The sequence below is a fragment of the Balaenoptera physalus genome (genome assembly GCF_965194825.1).
Source record: "Balaenoptera physalus genome assembly, chromosome: 2".
In the NCBI taxonomy this organism is placed as follows: domain Eukaryota; kingdom Metazoa; phylum Chordata; class Mammalia; order Artiodactyla; family Balaenopteridae; genus Balaenoptera; species Balaenoptera physalus.
Genome location: NC_138883.1, coordinates 131,769,088 through 131,791,013, shown reverse-complemented (window position 1 = coordinate 131,791,013; position 21,926 = coordinate 131,769,088). Strand labels below are relative to the sequence as shown.

At 37.4% G+C, this 21,926-nt stretch overlaps 1 long non-coding RNA gene across 3 annotated transcripts; it reads left to right on the top strand.

Annotated features, from left to right (window-relative positions):
• The first annotated feature begins 5,858 nt into the window (after nucleotides 1–5,858).
• On the top strand, nucleotides 5,859–19,965 carry LOC309655300. Of its 3 annotated transcripts, none has more exons than XR_014260757.1 (4): nucleotides 5,859–8,983; nucleotides 12,232–12,394; nucleotides 15,731–15,893; nucleotides 19,583–19,965. It is a non-coding gene; the product is annotated as an uncharacterized lncRNA (long non-coding RNA). The 3 variants fall into 3 exon arrangements; XR_014260758.1 differs by having other exon boundaries at nucleotides 13,273–15,893; XR_014260759.1 differs by having other exon boundaries at nucleotides 5,859–9,043.
• The last annotated feature ends 1,961 nt before the right edge of the window (nucleotides 19,966–21,926 follow it).

Genomic DNA, 21,926 nt, shown 5'->3' with positions numbered 1-21,926 from the left:
TACAATGAGGTATCACCTCACTCCTGTTAGAATGGGGATCATCAGAAAATCTACAAACAACAAATGCTGGAGAGGGTGTGGAGAAAAGGGAACCCTCTTGCACTGTTGGTGGGAATGTAAATTGATACAGCCACTATGGAGAACAATATGGAGGTTCCTTAAAAAACTAAAAATAGAATTACCATATGACCCAGCAATCCCACTACTGGGCATATACCCAGAGAAAACCGTAATTCAAAAAGACACATGCACCCGAATGTTCATTGCAGCACTATTTACAATAGCCAGGTCATGGAAGCAACCTAAATGCCCATCAACAGACGAATGGATAAAGAAGTAGTGGTACATATATACAATGGAATATTACTCAGCCATAAAAAGGAACGAAATTGAGTCATTTGTTGAGACGTGGATGGATCTAGAGACTGTCATACAGAGTGAAGTAAGTCAGAAAGAGAAAAACAAATATCGTATATTAATGCATGTATGTGGAACCTAGAAAAATGGTACAGATGAGCCAGTTTGCAGGGCAGAAGTTGAGACACAGATGTAGAGAATGGACATATGGACACCAAGGGGGGAAAACTGCGGTGGGGTGGGGATGGTGGTGTGCTGAATTGGGCGATTGGGATTGGCATGTATACACTGATATGTATAAAATTGATGCCTAATAAGTACCTGCAGTATAAAAAAACAAACAAAACAACTAATACTAAACTTTCATTGGGTTATTTGTATGGAAATATGTTAATATAAATGTTTCAGACATTACATGAAATTCCTAAAAATCTTATATTTGTATTTGTATGGAAATATGTATGGAAATATGTTAATATAAACGTTTCAGACATTACATGAAATTTCTAAAAATCTTATATTTGTATTTGTATGGAAATATGTATGGAAATATGTTAATATAAATGTTTCAGACATTACATGAAATTTCTAAAAATCTTATATGTTCTGGTATAATGTTATAAGTCATAATCCTAGTTATTACTTTAAAATGTATATCTCAGAAATAACTAATTTTCTTGTCAACTGCATTATTATGAACTTTCATCAAATCTTTTACCGTGGTCATTTTTAAGTCTTTTGTCATTTACAGACAGTTCTGGGTGTACTCTGATGATTTTGCAAATATGTTCCTATAAAAGGGTTTCATCTTCAAGAAATTCATGGAAAAGACTCTGACAAGTACAGGTTTCTGGTAACTGACTGTACTGCTGAACTGAATGAATAAGCATTTTCAGAACTCTGATGAAAAACTGATGAACTCATAAAAGTGCTAACAAAAGATCAAGATGAAAAAAAACAATTAATTACATGGGACTGAGTGAACTGATGAGGATGAGTATAATTTTTGTGACTTTCTGTCTGAATTAAAAAAAAAAAAAAATCCCACAAGGACTCAGAGGCAAAGAATATACAAATCAATTTTCACTGCAAAGTAAAGGAGCTGTTACAGTGGAGGATTACTGGACTGAATGTCAATATTATGACATAGTATGAGTGTGTTTCATGTTTGGTAATTGCAATCATTGTTGCTTTTGTTGTGGTCATCCATGTACAATGCTTGGTGTCAGTCTATTTATCTCTTGTAAAAATAAAATACAGTGTGTGTGTGTGAAAAAAAAAAAAAAAAAAAAAAAAAAAAAAGCAGCCGCATAGCAAGTGCCCACCGCAGGGTCTGGAACATAGCAGGTACTTGGTAAAGGTCTTCCCCAGCCCAGGATGATGTGTAAAAACCTTCTCCTACCCCATCCCACTCCAACCAGTACACTGGAAATTCCCTTTTCTGTGCTTCATGCATATATTGAGTGTCTTTAAATAGTACCTGTTGTGGTTGTTATGTCTTCTAATGTTCAAAGCATTTCTGCATTCATGAACTTGTTATACCCTTAGATAACCTGGCGAGGTTTACGGGGCAGGTACTGTTAGCCTCAGTTTTTGCCCAAGTCACACAGGTGGTAAAGGGCAGAGCTGGGACCAGAACCCCAGCTGTAATTCCCGTCCTCCTGCCGCCTAACCCCAGCTGCCTCTCTAGGCACTTTTCCCTCCTTCCCCTCATCACATGATTCTCCCCTTAGGGGCCCTTTTGTATAGCTAGTGTGCAGTTTCACACGTGAGACTCCAGATCATTCAGATTCCAGGAAGCTGGGGCCCTGAGCATGATCAAGTGCAGGAGAAATAGAGGCCCAGGGATGTTCCAAGGCATCAGATAAGGAGGGACCATGTGACGAGGTCCTCATCCAATACCAGTGAAATGAAGTTAGAAGTACTGAAACCATGAACTGCCCCTGGGGTGCTCAGGGCAGAGAAGCGGAAGAGAGGGGAGGGCTGCTGGGTTCCCTCATCCTCCTGCCCCAGCCACACACCTATCTGCACCTGCTCCCGTGTTTATCTCCTCTCCCAGTTCTGTGACAGAGGTGTCACACATCCTAGCATCAGCTAGTCTCTCTGCTGTCACTGAGATATTCACTCATTCATACATTCATGCACTCACCCAGGCTCAGCGCGCCCCACGTGGCTCAGGAACTCCCTGCCAGGGTCCTGCCACTACCTCTCTGACTCCCACTCTCCTCAGCCTCCCGGGCATCCTAATCACCTGGCTCTCAGCAGATGACCTTGCCTCCCAGCTCACAGAGAGGACACAAGACTCTCAGGTCCCACTGTGTCATGGTCAGTTCTACGTGTCAACTTGGTCATGGTGCCCAGATGTTTGGTAGAATACCAGTCTAGATGTTGCTATGAAAGTTTTTTTTAGGTGTGATTAACATTTAAATCAGTAGACTTTGGGTAAAGCAGATTACTCTCCATAACGTGGGTGTGCCTCATCCAAACACTTGGAGGAGTTAAGAGAGAAAGACTGAGGTCCTCAAAAAGAAGAAATTCTGCCCTCAGACCTGCCTTTAGACTCAAGCTGCAACATCAGCCTTCCCTGGTTACCAGCCTGTTGGTCCGTCCTGCAGCCCCGCAATCACATAAACCAGTTCCTTAAAAAAAAATCTGTCTCCATACAAATGCACCTGTACACACACACACATATACACCCTATAGGTTCTGTTTGTCTGAAGAACCCTAATGGCACTCCCCAGCAATCCCTTTAGCAAACTCCTACCCATCTATGCTCAAATGTGACCAGGGTGAGGCCTTGCCCTGACTCCCCCGGGCTCTGTATCTTAGACCCTGAGCACCTTCCATTAATGAACATGACTGTGTGGTGCTGGAACTGAGCCCATCTGTGGGTTCTTTAGCACCACTTCCTTTCTCCCCCCAATATTTTAATTAATTATTAATTAATTATTTTTTTCTGTGTAGGTGCTACTAGGGATTTTTTTTCAGCTTTATTGATGTATGATTGAAAAATAAAATTGTAAGATATTTAAAATGTAAAAAAAAAAAAAAAAAAAAAAAAAGATGTCTAAAAAAGTAAATGTAATAAAAAGAAAACAAAATACAATAGAAAGATGAATAAATATTCAAACAATTTAAAAAAATGGATGGGTTTGGCTTCTGAGATACTGGTAGCTTTTGTTTGTTCTTTAGGTGTATTTGTGTTTCCTAATATGAAACCTCCTATATATTCCTGGGGTACACACTATTTGGGAGTCAAAGATCATTATTTTAAGATATTATTATTTAATAGATTTAGAGTTTGACAAGTCTGTGGGAACATCTCACCCTGCCACTTGACTGGCAAGTGGTAACCATTGAATGGTAACCCTGAATAACTTATTTAACTTTTCTAAGCCTTAGTTCTGTCATTGATAAAGTGGGACTTTTAAAGCTGCAAGGATTACCTGAGATGATGCTTCTTAGCCCAGTACCTGACGTATAACAAGTGCACAATAAATAATGTAATAATGGTAGTGGTAATAGTTGTGGAATTAGCATTTTTCTTAGAACTTTTGTGGCTAAGATACAAGAATTCGTAGTTTGGTGTGTGTGTGTGTGTGTGTGTGTGTGTGTGTGTGTATGTGTGTGTCATCTCCCTCAGGTTTTGATAGCAGGATTGGGCTAGCTTCAGAAAAAGGATTTGCAGCATTTTGAATTTTTCCATATCTAGTATGGAATAACTTATTTTTAAATTTATTTTATTGAAGTATAGTTGATTTACAATGCTGTGTTAATTTCTGCTGCACAGCAAAGTGATTCAGTTATACATATATATATATACATTCTTTTTCATATTCTTTTCCATTATGGTTTATCACAGGATATTTAATACAGTTCCCTGTGCTATACATAGGATCTTGTTGTTTATCCATTACATATATATAACAGTTTTCATCTACTAATCCCAAACTCCAAACTCCCAGTCCATCCCTTCCCTACCACACCCCTCCCCAACAATCACGAGTCTGTTCTCTATGTCTGTGAGTCAGTTTCTGTTTTGTAGATAATTTCATTTGTGTCATATTTTAGATTCCACATATAAGTGATATCATATGGTATGTGTCTTTCTCTTTCTGACTTACTTCACTTAGTATGATAATCTCTATGTCCATCCACGTTGCTGCAAATGACATTATTTCATTCTTTTTTTATGGCTGAGTAATATTTCATTGTATATATGTACCACATTTTCTTTATCCATTCATCTGTCGATGGACAGTTAGGTTGTTTCCATGTCTTGGTTATTGTAAATACTGCTGCAATGAACATTGGGGTGCTTGTATCTTTTTGAATTATAGTTTTTTCCAAATATATGCCCAGGAGTGGGATTGCTGGATCGTATGGCAACTCTATTTTTAGTTTTTTTGAGGAACCTCCATACTGTTTTCCATAGTGGCTGCACCAATTTACATTCCCATAGTATGGAATAACTTACATGGTATGGAAATTATAGATTCCATGGAAGCTTGACAGAACTCACTGGTTCTGTCAAGAATCATGGTTCCAGGACTTGATTTAGGTAATATTTTTTTTTTTTTTAATTTTTAATGCTTATCTTCCTATCCATCAATGCTGATCAAATTTTTCTTGTGATGCCATCTCTTTGGTTCTGCCTTTTCTGCCTCCCTTTTCCCTATCTAAGGACACTTCTGATTACATTGGGCCCAAGCAGAAAAACCAGGATAATCTTTTCATTTTTTTTTTCAGGATAATCTTATTTTTAGGTCAGCTGATTAGCAACAATAATTCCATCTGCTACCTTAATTCCCTTTTGCAATGTTATATAACGTATTCACAGGTTCTGGAGAGTAGGGTGTGGACATCTTTGGAGAACTTGGGAGGGCATTATTCTGCCTGCTCCACACAGGAAGAGTCAAGTATTCAAAAAGCAGCTGTTGAACACAGGAAGAACATGCAGAAGGATTACATGTGAAATAAGTGTAAGAATAATCAGGAACTTCTGAGATAAAGAAGGCATGGAAGAACATTTCTAACAAAGGGAAAATTATATGCAAAGGAATGAAGCAAAGTGGAGACAGCAAGTATGATTAATTGACTGAGCACTGAATGATTCCACAGCTCTGAAATATTGTTTCTTTAGTAGCTAGTTTCTCCAGAATTAAGCCTGTGAACATGTAGATTTTATCCTTGGTACTCCTTAGACTCCTGTGTTGCATTCCATTCCCTTTCTTTCTGCCACATGAGAACTTCTCTAGTGTTACAAGAGGACAGGCCCTGGGGTCTCATGTGTTGAAAATAAGGCCATACAGGAAAAGGCTTGAGATTGCATTTACATACAGACCTTTGGGGGTTTCTGTCACCTTGACAGTGGCTACGGTGTGTATATTCTTGTCATATGTCCACACTATTCAAAGGCAGTGATGACAGAAAATAACAAGTACGAGAGGAAGTCACTGAGGTGGCAATAAAAAGACACATACACACACACACACACACACACACACACACACGAATGTATACAGATATCTAATAGAGCTTATGACAAAGCAAATATAATCTGCTGGAAGACTTTCAAGTCCATGTGACACCTGTGTGTTTCACTGCCACCTAAGTGCATTAAGAAACTCAAACTGCAAACTCTACTGTACACATAATCCTAAACTTGATTTGTAAGGTTATAATACCCATCAACACCCTTACATTAAGAAATTCTGAAAATGAAGAGCAAACAGACAATGTAAAAACTGTGTGAAAATTTAAAGAAACAAGAAATGCTTTTATTGGTTGCATTAGTTACAGTGCCTGATGTAAGCAAAGCTATCTGTGTCACATATATATATGCCTGAAACAAAAATGAAATGGTACTAGGGAGGTAGGGCTGGGCCCCTGGGAATCAACATTTTGGTTCTCTCAGATGCGTCCTGAGAGTTTGCTCTTTGTTTTCTTATGACCATGAATTTTCTTTGTTAATTGAGCCTTGAGTTCTATTGTACTTGAATCCAGTTTTCACGATGACTCATCACCATCCTTCACCTACTGAAGTCTGTTCTAACTCCCTATCCATGCCAAAGCCAAAATGTCCACCACGTGGAAAGGGGATTTTAAACAGTCTTTCCAAGTATTTTATATGTGAATACCCTATGAATAAAATAAAGAGTTTATTCTTAATTAACCTGAGCTGTTAAACATTGCTTCTTGCACATGACACAGCTCTGAGACTGACTCCACAGATCTATGAATGTATAGAAGATAAAACTAAGACAAATATCTCCATCACCATCATTTCTGCTCCTTGTGTGGGGCCAGCAATAAGCCCCTATATAGCTCCAGCATGTGGGACTCCAGTTCAACTAAGTGCCAAGAGCCCAGATAAAATAAAAATTCCTGGCATTGAATTGACCTTCTACCATATTCCCAGTTATTTTGTAATCAACCATGTTTAACCATCCATTTAGCCACCTGAAGGACTTAAAAATACTTATGTCCATGTTAATGTCATGTCATTGTAGATTCACCCAAAAAGTAGAGGCTTGTCATGTTAAACTTTCTTTTGGAAAATTTCCATGTAAAGACATTGAAAAAATTAATAAACTAACCCAGCTTTCCTTTTCACTTGCTCCAGCCTTCCTTTTTCTCGTCTTCCCTCTTGGCCCCATTGTCAAAAGTCTACTGTGTCCCAGGCACTGTGGTGTGTGCTAGGGATCTACACAAAGACTGATGACATACAGAACATTATTGTCAGGGTTCTGCACTTTGAATTTTTATGATGCAGAATCTCGAGACCTAAGAAAGCAAAGAACCAAAAACACTGTGGAGAGGTGAGGAAATCACTTAGGACAGTAAGACATAAAGTTATGATAGTTTTCCAGAGGAGAAATACAGAGAAAAAGGAATTATGTTGGATGGAGAAACATGAAAAAAAAAGGAAGAAAATTTTGGAGCTAAGAGGTGCTAGCGTTAACTCTGGAGTCTAAAGTACATCAATAGTTGAGGAAAGGGGATTTTTAAAAGTGTTTCCAAGTACTTCATATGTGGATCCCCTGTGAATGAAATAAGGAGTTTCTTTTTCATTAATTTGTACTTTTAAACTTTGCCTCTTGCACATGACTTTATAGGTCTATAAAAGATACAATTAAAGTAAAAGTATCTGGATGGTCTATGACCTATGCTATCTATTATACTTTAAAAGTCTTTTTGAACAAATATAGCTACAGCAAATAATATCACTTATCATCATTAATTGCTTGAAATATGTAGGGTCTAACTTCACTTATTTTTAACAAAATGCTTATAAATTTTGTTTGCCCTGTTGAACCTAATATGGACAAAGATATTTTTGAGATGTATTCCTCCCAACTTTGTGTGTGTGTATGTGTGTTTGAGATTATGGTCTCAGAATCAAGAAATAGCTTGAGTATTTAACCAACTCAGAATACAAGATTATATGGATTCAATTCTACTCATGATAGCTTTATGACAAAGTACTTTGCATCAGCCCATGATAGGTATGCATGTGTCAGCTCCCTTCTCAACAGACAGTAGTATTAAGATACAAGTTTTCTCCCCTTGGCATTATTTTTCCTAAGGCTTACTTGAAAAAAACACAATAAAATAAAACACAAACAAAAAACATCTGGCTTCACCTCAGTTGTCTATTTCTCTGCTTCTCCCATTTTCTATTACCAACTTTCATTTTCCTTTTTCTAGCTAGCCAACAGGAATGGATATAAGGAGTGATATTCTTATGGGTAAAAGTGAGGTATACAAATACAAACTCACACGTGATGGGTGTCCAATATCCCTTGAACACAGGCAATAGGAATTTCCCCTGCCACACCATTTCTGCCTCCTCTGGGTGAAAAGGAACTACTGTTCATTTCAGGGAGTTTATTTCTGTCCTGCACCATTAAAGATGGTGTCTGCTTGACCTAGATGGGACTCAACACAGTCTCAGAGGGTGGGCGAGATTTCCCGCACTGGGACAGCTCCACACAGAAAGCTGACACCTTCCTTCCTGGGAGGAGGGGTAGGGAACACTTTCCTGAGAACAATTGTGCTTTTCAAAGGTGCAAAGGTCTGGCAGGGGGAGAAAATGGGGGCGCAGGGGCGGGTGATATTGAAAACAATGTATTTTTCCTTTCCTGTCAATCACTTTGCCCTGAGGTTTCTCACCCATTGGATCAATGGCATTAATTGTTTCAGGGGGACAGCAAATGCCATCTAGGACAAAGAAGTCATTGGTCAGCTTGAATTTCACACTAACTTTTTTTTTTTTTTTTTAAGTCCATGGTCTTAAAAGACTAGCTTTGTCGAGCAAATAAAAGATTTCTAAATTTCAAAAACTTCCTTCTACATATCCCTAGCAGAGTTTGGGGGTTTGATCACAGAGATTCACTGTAAGCCATCAAAACCTAAAGGAAGTGCCCAATAAACAGAAAGAGAGAGGCTCCCAGGCCTGAGGAACTTGGAGTAATTAAGGGAGAACAAACCTAAGGCTTGGATATTATTTGAGTCCTTTCAGGAACAGGATCCTATGTTCCAGGCGTTAGGTCCAGAGTCTGCAGAAGCAAGAAAATAGAAATTCCAGATACGACGATGAGGCAACTAAAACCAGTAGTGGCAGGTACCTCGCTTCTCCTTTGGAGCTTAGGAGTTTGTCTCTGTTCCTGTAGTCCACGCAAGGGTAAGGAGACCCTAAACTAGGATTGGGAGGGGAAAACGCCTTTGATGGCTAAATGTAGAGGATGAGGGAGAGACAGGAGTCTAAGGTATTGTATGCCAGGTCGGATACAACAATCACTCAGTGAATACGAGGGGAGAAACCACCTTGGCTTGTGTTGCATGTGAAGAGTCTGAGTGACATTCAGACATAAACACTTAAGCAGTTAGACAGCCATGCCTGAGGCTGAAGGGACAGCTTAGAGCTGAAAACACAGATGACTTTTACCACCTTTGGCAGCCCATATGATGCTAGTGGGTTACAACCTAGAGTCACAGATCTAGCATCACCTGGAAAAGTTGTGAAAATACAGATTACTGGGCCCAACCTCTAGTGATTCTCTCTCAGCAGAGCAGTGTGATGACCAGGAATCTGCATGGTTAGAAAGCACTGTGAGGAATTATTCTGATGTGTGCCTAGTTTTGAAAACCAATGGATTGGATCATGTTGGCAGGTGTGGAGAGTGAGAAAAACAAATGGCTAAGCACTGATCTTGGTGGAACCCAGCACTAGAGAGAGAGAAAGAGCTTCCAGAGAGAGGAGCCTGTGAAGGAGACTATAAAAGAACGATCAGACAGGTTGATGGGGAAGCAACAGAGAGAGATGTCAGAGAGTGAGGCTTTTTATTCTCCTTTTGTACCACGAGTCCCCACTACATTATCATTTCCCCAGTATTATTTTCTCAAAGATAAAAATGTTCCTTTTCTATAGACTACTTCTCTATAGACTGTTTTTTTACGGTATCCTACTGAGTGAAAAAAAAGCATTTTATTAAAAGCAGTAATTTGTTACTGCTCTAAATGATCTTCTAGAGTTTCTAAAACACAGTGTCTTCTTGATAAAGCTGGTCTAATAATGAATTATTAGGCTGCTGGAAGTCCTGGCCAATGAACAAAGACATAAAACATAATGTGCCTAAGTTGGCTAATGCAAAGTGCTGGGGTGTATTTGCTAATTAGCATGCTGCTGTTAGCAATTTTCCATTTCTTTGTTTCTTTTGGTGGTTTCTGTTACAAAGAAAAAATTATGCATTACTTGCAAAAAATATTTTGAGGATGAAAACAAAGCACATAACTTTGTGCAGGCAGAATTTACACTATGACGTGCTGAGATATCTCTGTGCATCACCAGCAAGGTAATGTTCATTGAATGACCCCTAGGCAAAAGTCTCAGGCAGAATCAGAGTGCACGAATGATGAGGCATTTTATTTTTACTCTTTCCCACTTTCTCAGGCCATGCCTAGGCTTTCCCAGCTAATGTGATCTGAAAGAGAGGAAATGAAGGCATTGGCCATAAACCCACAGCCGCCTCCACACCTGGGTTTGCACACACCTGAGTGAGGCTCTCACCTACCTCTGTCCTTCCTGTTGAAGACATCTGAGAGAAACCTTGGAGGACCACAGAAGCATCCAATATGTTGTCATTGAAAAGCTGTTAGGGATTTCACAGCTGACAGCGGTGCATTTAATTACGGAAATATTAAACGGAAGGCCCCCTTCTAAAAAAGCAAGAAGATAAATTCATGTGAAAAGCAGAGGTACAATTAGGTCACCTTGCTCACTTCTGCAATCAATTTGAAATATTCAAACTCAAGGGGCAAGGAAACTTAATTGCCTAGGGTACCTGCTTTAAGTTGAACCTGAAATATGAAGCCAACTGTGTTTTCTGTTCCTGCACTAGTTGCTGGGAACAACAGTCTCAGCCTTCTGTTATTTTGCATTTTTGTTTCAGGTCCAAAGGTTTTTTTCTGAAATTAGACTGTAAACCTACAAGAGCATATCTGAGAGATTTCTGAAGGGGAAATAAATATGGGGGGGCAGTGGGCAGGGGATAGTTTAGATGACTAGGAGGGCTACATTTTGAGACCTGCAGTTTTCTGCATGAATTTTTTTTAGTTTTGGAACCAGGTTGTAGAAATTTCCTCTCTCAGCTTGGTCAGAGAGAAGACCAGCAGCTGGCATATTTTCTGTTTTTGTGGTTATGTCCTCAAAAGGCATTTCTATTTGACCACAATAATAATAAAATAATAAATGTAACTTACAGAGCTTTTACTGTTTGTCAGGCATTATACTTAAAAACTTTATTTTTTTCCTATTTTATCTCCATAATATATCTATGAGATAGATACCACTTTAGAGAAGGGAAAACTGAGTCACAGATAAGTAATTCACATTCTCCAAATAACATGGCTAGAAAGTGGGTGAGCCAGGCTACAAACCAAGAAAAACACTCATCTTGAAACTATATTCATATATATTTCTTAATTGGTCATTTTGCTCTTTTAAAAGATTTTATAAAAGGAGATAAAAAGGTTGGTAACTTTATCTACCTTTTTCTATTTTTATATTTATAGGATGTCCATATTTTGTTAATTGAACAGAATGAGAAAAATCAACTTTTGGCAACATCTCCCTGCCAAGCACTTTCACTTTCTTTTGCAGAGAACATCCCGCCTGAACCATGTTATCTGTCCATGCATTTGCTCCTTCTGCTAAAGGAGGCAGAGAGAGGGAAGGGGTCCTTTTTCATTTGCCCTTGTATACTTAGTGTATTAATCAGGTTCCTCCAGAGAGACAGAACCAATAGGATATTAAAGGATATTTATTATGAGAAATTAGCTCATGTGATTATGGAGGTTGGGAAGTCCCACAGTCTGCTGTCTACAAGCTAAAGACCCAGGAGATTGGTGGTGTAATCCAGTCTGAGTCTGAAGGCCTGAGAACCAGGGAGCAAATGCTGTAAATCTCAGTCTAAGGGCAAGAGAGGGTGAGGTGAGTTGTCCTATTCAAGCAGTGAGGCAGGAAAATGGGAGCAAAGTCCTCCCTCTGCTATCTTCTGTTCTACTCAGACCCTCAACAGATTTTATGTGCCCACATTAGGGAGGGTGATTTATTTTACTGAGTCCACCAATTCAAATGTTCATCTCATCAGGAAACACCCTCACAATCACCCCCAGAAGTAATATTTAATCTGGGTATCCTGTGGGCCATTCAAGTTGACACATAAAATTAACCATCACACCCAGATTGGTAACTTTTTTTCAGTTTCTACTCAATAAGTATTTCTGAAACTGAATCCAAATCCTTCAGCCGCAAAGGATGGACTCTAATAATGTTTGACTTTTTTTTATGCTGCCTGTGATTGGCTGAAGATATTTACCCGTGTGGATACCAAGCACGTGGCTCCGGGTCAGTCAGGAAGACCAATCCTGAGGAACGTTTATGATGGGGACCTGCCTCTACAGAATCAATTCAGAAGAACACAGTTCTTTTATTCTTCCTGGATCTCTGTTATGGAAAAAATTGATCTTGAAGGTAAGCTGCTCTAAAGAGATGATAAAGACCCATTTGTTCAGATTAAGGCTATAGGACTCTTTCCATATTTCCCATATACTGTTGAATTCTATGTATGTGTTATATACATACATATATGAAACATACATCTATATATAGAGAGAGATATATAAAACATATATCTCCACATGGTCCCACTTCTTCAAAATGACATTTAACATTCTTCCATGTATAAACCAAGCAATTAACTCAGGCTCTAGAACCAGAATGGCATAGCGGTTAGTAATAGTCTCTAGGTTCAAATTTCCTAGGTCTAGATATCAGTTCTGCCATATACTAGCTGTGTGAATTGTGCACCTCAGTTTCCCAGTCTGCACACAGATAATATATCCAAAGGTCACATACTCACTAATCCATAGAGCTGAGATTTAAACCATGTGTCTTTACTAATTACATTGTGTCAATTTTTTGTCAGTTCATCTACTTGAAGACCTGGACTTGATCTTATTTTTCTTTTAATTCTCAGAAACTAGCACATAGTAAATGCTCAGTAAATATATGTTGAATAGATTTTGATTACTGTCAAAAGTTTGGCCTATCATGGGAAAAAATTCTAAAGAAATAGTATCATGGGAAAAAATTCTAACAAAATAGTATCTTATGGTCCTATAGGCCAAGATAGTTTCCAAGATAAAGCAACCATCAAAGTTTAGTTATTGAAAATTATATTTTCTTCCAATATAACTAAAGAAAAGTATACAATGGCATGTTGAGGTTAATTTGAAGGCCAGAAGACTACAAACATGTGAAAAATGTTAACATGACATTTTTAGACTTATTAGAAACAGTCTAAATAATTACAGCAGTCAAATTACTGGTGGCTTTTGGCTCCTATCCAGGATAAAGGTCATGACCCAACATACCAGGACCCTGCGTGATACAAGTGATTGACAGAAAGAGGAAATAGATTGATACCTTTCACGTGGGAATCACAGCTTGTTGCAAGTATAAGCAAAACACATATCTGGATTTTATGAGAAAAGTTCATTGTGTCCTCATTCAAATTCTTTGTTCCCAAAGTTGTTTAATTGTGATTTATTTATGTGTGTGTGATAAAACAGCTGAGTACCATAATAAAATACAGGTCACTCACCACTGTTTAAAATAATCACTGGATATGTCTTTGCTTTCTTTTCATTGAAGTATCTGTTGGATATTTGACTCCAGGCAAAGAGGAAGCTCTTTCTCAAATGGATTTTTTTCCCAAACTCTACATAGGAAATTATTAATTTTTGAGTCTGTAGATAATTATTTACAGTCCATCCATGGGTCCACTGGTGTACCAATTACCCAGCACGCAGGGAGTAAGAAAAGGGGTAGTTTTATTTAGTGGGGCTTTATTCGGAGGCAGATGACATACTTCTCAGCTTCAATTCCATGACTCAGGAAAAAGTTTAGGGATTCACAAGAAGCTAAGGACTCATTTATCAGCAAAGTTCACTTTGTTTTCAGGTGCGGTATATATAACATTTGGAAGCTATTTTGTTGTAAGGTAGAACTTAGTAACCTGCACATTAAATTCACCTGGGGATCTTTTAAAAGCTCACCACTCCTCCAACCAATTGGGTGGCGCCAAGGCATCAGTATTTTATCTAGCCCTCAGGTGATTCCAATGTCAGCCGGTGCTGAGCACCATTGTTAGGTCATAATCTTTATACAGACTTATATTATGTACACTTTATGAATTATTGATGTTCTTTATCATCATCATCTTTAGACTTTTTGAAAACAAAATTTATATTGCTCCACTTGCTATTAAAGACTAAAGAGGTTATTTTTAACTTGAAATATATAATCTGAATCAATTTCCGTTTCAAACCTCCTTTGAATACAGAAAAAAACTGATCATATTTTGAAATATTTTCATTCAATATATTCTCATACTAAATGAGAAAAAACTCTTTGAGGAGCCCATCAGAATATGAGATACTGGGTGTTCTTATTCACTTTTATCAAATAAATATTTTTTGAGTTCCTGTTACATTCCTAGTAATAAGATGCCTGAATAGTACATCACAATCAGTGGGAAAACCAGTGTGTGTACAATAACTATGCTACTTTGAGATAATTGCACTATTCAAGTGCTATGAGGTATGATCAAAGGGTAATGACAAAGTCTCTAGGGAGGAATCAACCTTGTGCTAGAGCATGGAGGGTACTCAGAAGGATCCCATGTGGGCAAGCAGCTGAGCTTATGAACAAAAGCAAGCTCCTAGACAAGTGAAATTTATATTGTTTGGGGGCTTAGGACACAGTCTGGTAGGGCTAGATCACTAAGGTGTTTTACCACTAGCCCTACTGTGAAAGAAGGGCTTATCTTTCCAGCGGCTCAAAAGAAGTGGGCATGAGACACACACATTTAATTTTTAAAAAAGATTTTCCAGTGATAGTAATGAAGACTGACCAAATTCAGAACTATTTCTGGCTATTTATATTCATATATTTTCTTTATTTTATAAAATATGGCAAATTTTTTTTCAAATCATTGATTCTTCAGGGCATCTTTCTATAATTTTATGAACATGTAATGATACTTACTATAGTTAGATTTTCTTGAAATAATACATTACACAAAGGCTAATAGTTCCAGAGGACATGTGCTAATGCAGTACTCATTAGACCATAAAGACCAAGGGGAAACGATTTTTTTCATAAGTTTACATTTTATTGCATCCACAGGCATTTCTGTTTTGAAGAGGAAACTTTAGGTAAAAATATGATTAATTTTCATGCCATCCCAGGATGCCAGATGAATAGAAGTTTTCCCCAATTTTAAAGGGAATGGAGCACACAGATGTTTAGGTCATGGTGACAGGAAGAAAGTATTCCTGACCTGCTCTAGGTTACTTTTCTCCAGATTGTCAAAATGGCTTCTCAAAGGATTCCAGGGTGGGCACCAATCCAGAGCATTCCTCTCTATTTATATGCAGACCTGGTCCTGTAGACAGACTCCATATTCTCTTATTGTGTCACAGAAAACCCCGTCCTAGCTATGTTACTGAGAAGACTCCTGGAATAATTTAGGAGTGTTTACTTGGAACCCAGAAGGGAGATTCAAAACACAAATAATCTACAATGAAGTCTCCTAACAATAAGTTACACACTTCATACAAAGGAAAGAAACATCTTGGATGAGTGGAGTAAACTTCGAACTAGAAACCAAGCAGCAAGCATTGAGGTCCTGTCACATACTAGTTAGATGACCCAGGGAAGTCACTCGGTGTGAATGACACACTTGAAACTCATGCTCCTTAACTCAAGATAAAGAAAGTAATGTTTTCTTTTTCGTACTCACAGGATTAGGAGAACAAAATCAAAGCAGAAGGATCTTAAAGCCTGAAATATGTTGACAAATGTGAACCACAGACATTCTTTTGCTATTGTTATTGTTTGGATTTTACAATTTGTCAAAGGAACCTCTCCTTAAGGTGGAAATGTTGGAACCAGTAGAAAAATACAGGTAAGCAAAAAGAAATTCCTAGAGAGAAGTCATGTAAAATTTTAAGTTGTCTCTCTGAATTACCTTTTATATAATGAGGTGATGAATTAGAAATAATTTTATATCTGGAGATTCTAGTTTTCAAAATAATTTTGCTATGTTTTTAAAAAGTTTCCATAAATATAAAGACTGCATGTTATTTCAATTTATAGATGCCTCACTTATAATTTTTAGCTTTATGCATAAAACTTTGTCTGGATTTCAAAATTTTTAATCAGTGATATGTAAGAATGACATTATTGGATCAAAATATATAAGCACCATCAAAGCTTTTGATTCATAATTCCAAGCTAATTTCTTAAAAGCTGCACTAATTTATAACCCCATCATCAACGTGTGAGTGAATCTGTTTCAGCATTCCTTGTCAGCATTGCATATTTAGATGTTTAAAAATTAATGTTCTCATTTTTTTCCTTTGCAATTATTTAGTAACTTATGAATCTGGTTTTATTTTAGTTATTTCTATTCTTCTCCTCTGACTAGTCTCTTCATTCCATTTCCCATTTACTTATTCATTCATTTCTAAAGATTTGTGTAGCTTATTAAAATATTAAGACCACTAACTTTTTAGATATTTTACTTGCACAGAATAATTTCTTCCAGTTTTATAAAGTCTTTTAATTTGTTTTATGCTATTTTTCAATGCAGAAAAAAATTTTCTCTTAATTTTGTCAAAATGATAACACTTTTCCTTTATGAGCTCTCCCATTGGAAAGCAATGTTATTACTCTTTGGAACTGAAATAAAGCTTACACTATCCACACACACAATTCTGCCCAAACTTCATTCAGTCAACAGATAGTCATTGAAAGATCCATATAGGCCAGGCAAATAAGTTAAATCCTGGCTGACCTAAACACAAATAATGTATTTTGAAGCAAATGTTACCTTCTGGTTGGAAAGGAAGGCAGACTTAAGGCTAGAGTTGGATTTCTTCATTTATAAAGTCCTCATTATGTCCAGCAGTCTCCAAGCAAAGACTTTCTTTCACTACGTAAAATAACGATTACAATTAGATGAGAAACTTAAAGTCAAACTGACAGATTCAAAATGAGTCTTACAAATAGATTTTTATTTTATTATTTCTGAAGCATGTTGCAGAGATAATAATCATAAAAGTGAAGCCACTGGATTTTCTAAATCTAGAATTTTAAGAATATAAAATAATTTTTTTTTAAATCTAGGATTTTAAGAAACTAGGCGAGAATGTCTAATATGGCAATATTTTATTTATCCAGAATCCACACACCCCCTCTTTTTAATAAAAACACAAAGTATATTACTTTGGAATTGCAATTGCCCATACCCAACAGATCAGGCATGGTTGACTAGAGCCAGTAATTATAATATCATTCTTTTTTAGCAAACAATGTTTATTTCTCAGTTTCCCTTGAAGTGAAGAGTGCACATGCCACCATTTCTGGACTGTGAAGTATAAGAGAATAAGATGTTTCTGAGAAGGAGAAACCTTTTTGTTCCAATTCTGTCCTTCCCTGATTAAGGTACTGGTGACAAGATGGAATACCTAGATTGTGGCACACACATTGGCATCAGGAAAAAGAGACCAAGAGAACAGCAGGAGCACATAAAGTCACTGGAGATGGCATCAATGGTGGGATTACCTACCACCAAGAGTATGTCCATCTCTTCGTGGTTTTAAGATGCTGAGTTGATTCATAAAAATCAATAAAGAAGATATCAACAAGATATATGAAATTAACTAATAAACTAGGTATGAAAAAATGATAATACAAAAATTTGAAAAACAATGGAGAAATCACAGTGAGCACAAAGCTATGAGGCATCACATAAAGAAGAAAGTAGGCAACAAGCCATAGTGGGAAGCTAAGTTTTTCACATCAGGGGAAATTGCCATTGACCAGGAAATAAGCAGGAGAAGTCTGTCACAGAAGCTGAATACAGAATCAGAGTTTGCCAAACATTTGAGAAAGGCTGCTTACATGAAAGAGAAAGAGTAAATCCGAAGATAAGAAAAATTTATACCCAGGATAACAAAGGTAATGGAGCAAATACACCCCCCAAAAATCCTTAAATTAGGAGCTGTAAAGTGTGGGATGACTGTCATTAAAAGAAAAAAGTATGTGATGAAGCAAGTCATGATAAAAAGAATAAAATAGAGATTTTGCAAATAAAAAATATGTTCTATAATGATTACTATCTATAATTGTATAAATAATCATGTCTAAATAATTATTTATATGTACTGAATAGCAAGTATAGTATTGAACAGCAAATCGAAAAGATCTAAAGCTAAACTGGGAAACGTTTGTGGATTACAGAACAAACACAAAATAGAAACGGAAGTGTGAACTAAAATCTAAATGTTTTAAAGATAGATACCAAATTTCTAACATCCTTCTAAAAACATTTGTATGTTGAGTAAAGAAAGAATGAGGAAGAAGACTATTTGAAATATCCCAGAACTGTTACATAAATAATGATATATACATACATAAATGACATATATTCTCAAACAAACTGAGTACACAGGCTACTGAGCAGGATAAATTTAACCAAAAACAAACCAAAAACTCACACTGAAACACAATGAAATGAAACTTCATTATATTAATACTGAAGGAAAAATATTCTTAGAAGATGCCAGAAGAAAAAGAATGGTTATTTACAAGGGAATGGAAATCATTTTGACACCAGATTTCTCATCAGCAGTGCTGAATACAAGAACACAACAAAGTAACATCTTCCAAGTTCTGAGAAAAATATTTTGAACCCAGCATGCTATATTCAGCCAAACCATCCAAACCACAATTTAAGAAGGAAGGGAATAATAAAGACATTTTTCAGACATAGAAACTTTACAGTTTATGGACCTACTCTGAAAGAACTATAAGAAAAGTTACTCCATGATAAAAATGGAAGAAGGGATATTCATGAATTATTTTAAATAAAAATATAAAACAATAGCATGTTTTTATCAATTGCAAAATTTATTCCACAATGTTAATCTAAAGAGTAGAATACATATGAAAGGTGTGGGGTGAGCAAAGAGAGGACAAGTTTACTCAGATGTAAGATATAAATACTGATAAATTCAAGACTAAAAATTATATTTAAGACACTAGAGGTACTTAAGTAGTTAGACAATATAAAGAAAAGGTTAGGAAGAATACTGTCCAAATCCACAATAGTGTTATATCTGAGGGAGGACACTGGAATATATTTTGATAGAGAATCGGGAATATTGATCAAATTAAATTTAACTACAATGCTTTAGTTATTAAAAGGGAGATGGAGTCATGCATTTTAATAAAAATTAATAAAAATTGAAAGCAGGGTATATGCATGATAAGAAAGAAGAAGAATAAAAACCTACATCATCCATAATCCCTTTGTAACCAAGCAGGACCCTATGAGGCCTTCTCAGGTCTGACACCCCCCCACCCCACCGCCGCCTACTGCCATGCCCTCCACCTTCCTCTTAGCTGTAGAAAAGCTTTAGCCAAAGAATAAATTTAATCAGAGAAATGAGAAACTGCAGAAACAAAAGAAAATAATCAAATAAGACAAAATTATAATAGTTTAGCAATGAAACAAAGTCAAGGACCTTTATTTCCTCCTCAAGGGCTAAAGATAATATTCTGAGCCATGTCTTTTGAACTGTTTTACAGATACTGAAACTCCCTCCAGGTGGAAGAAGTTAACTACATGATAACCAGACAGTAACCACAACATAAGCTGCTCCTGCTTGAACAATTCTAGGAACTGGCCTCAAGAAAATGAGAACAAACCAACCCTGAAACTAAAGATTAACTGTACTTAAAACAATCAAGAAGATGCTGATCAGAAAACCTATGACTAATTTCAAGATGATTGTCAGAGCTGACAGTGCTGTTCTGCACGTAGCCCTCTCCCTTCGCCTATACACCCCTGAAATTCCCCTTTAAAAGCTCTTGCCCCTGATAGGCAGTGAGGTTGGTTCTTTGGGGCATGAGTCTACCTTCTCCCCAGGATGGCTGGATTTCTCAATAAAGCTACCTTTCCTTTCATCCAACACTTGTCTCTCAGTATTGGATTCTTGAGTGACAAGCTGCCGAACCTGAGTTTGGTAACACATCCATAAAATTAAAAAAACACCCCTGATACTTGGGAAGTATTTTCTTCCAGGGTCTTTGTATAGTTTCATCTAATTGTGATCTGAATGACTGAAAAAATGTTGCCAGACTTTTCTGTTTATCATTATAATATTAAGTTGTATTTCCATACCACCTACTTTTAACATAGAAAATTTCTATTTTATTAGTGGGCATCATCCCTTGAATCTCAAAACTCATCAATTTAGCCAACCACACTAGTTGCAGAAACTCCACATTTTTTCTAGAACAAAATCCTGTTGAGCTGGTACCCTCCGCTTCAGTTCAAACATGTCTCAGTCACCAACAACTCAAGTTCTGAGCCTCAGTCTTACCAGATGGCTTCACAGCATTTGATGTAATGACTCCAGATTTTGTTCTCTAGCACTATCTCTGAAATGAACTTGCATATATATAGCTTCCTCTTCTGAATCTCCACTTGAGCATCTGTTAATCACATCAAACATAATATATTTTAAAGTCAGCCTTTTGATTTCCAGCCCAATAAACCAATCTCCCTTAGTTTCACCTGTCTCAGTAAATGGCTCAACTCCATTCACCCAATTGCTCAGGACAAAAGCCTCATAGTTCTGACAATTCCTCTCTCTCACACCCCATCCTGAATCACATGATCCAGGATGCCACAATAAACACCCAATCCAAGCCCCTGTCATCACTCATCTGGTAGGCTGCAAGAGTGTCAACCTTGTCTCCCAGCTTCTATTTCTGTCTCCTGTCAATTGTCAATCTATGTTCCATGCAGCACAGTGTTCCTCTTAATATAAAAATGTTATCATGTCATCCCCCCCTTCTGCTAAAAATTCTCAAATGGCTTTTAAGACCCCAATCCAAAACCTTTCTCTTGGCTCTAAGCCCATGTATGACATGACCCTCTCACTCACTGCTTTTGAGCCATACCTGTTGGTTTACTGTCCCTTGATCATACCAAGCAAGCTCTCCTTAGGGAAGTCACACACATTTGTTATCCTCTGTGTCTGGAATGCTCTTTTCCCAGATAATTTCATAGCTCATTCCATCACTCTTTTTGACCTCTCCTCCAAATGTCACATCCTCACAGAGTCCTTTCCTGACTCCTAAGTCTAACGCTAACCACCAATACTCTCTGTTCCCTTACTTTTATTTTTATTTATAATGACTATTACTCTGAACATTATGTTATTTCCCTATGTCTTCCCTCAAACCTAAACTGTTATTTATTTTACAGGTCAGGAAACTGAGGCTTTGCAGTGACAATGGAGACTATGAGGTCTGAGGCTGAAACCCAAGATTCTGAAGTCAACAGAGGCTCTTTTCATTGGACTATGAAGCTATGAGGTTGTGGGTAAGGAAGAGAGAGAGAGAGAAACAAAGGAAAGAAAGAAGAGAGTAGAGAGTTTAGGAGTAATTTGTTTTTAATATTTGAGAGTGGAGGACAAAGAACTCTTAATTGTAAATCATGGTTCTGTCCAGTAAGGAAGGAAAGGTTTGAATGCTGCTTAGCAGCTGGTGCCAGGAATTGACCACAGCTTGGTGACACTGTTTTAAATGGCTGCAGGTGTGACTTAAAGGCACCAGAGAAGCCAGGACAGGGTGGAGGTCACCCTTTGGATGCCATAGGCTATTAAGGTAATTTGGGAGCTGAGTCAAGGAAGATGTGGTTTGTTGAACCACAAATCCAAAGGGAAAGGGAAAGCCTTTGAAAATGGGTGAGGGTAAGTATTCCTTTGTCCTATTCAGGGAAAGGGCAAAGTACACCCAGCTGGACACAATTAAGTCTTCAAAAGGTCCAGAGGGTCAGGGGCAAGAAAGAGGAACAGGTAAAAACTGACCTCTACACCAACTCTGACACAAACCAGTGAGGGCAAAGAATGTGTTGTAAATT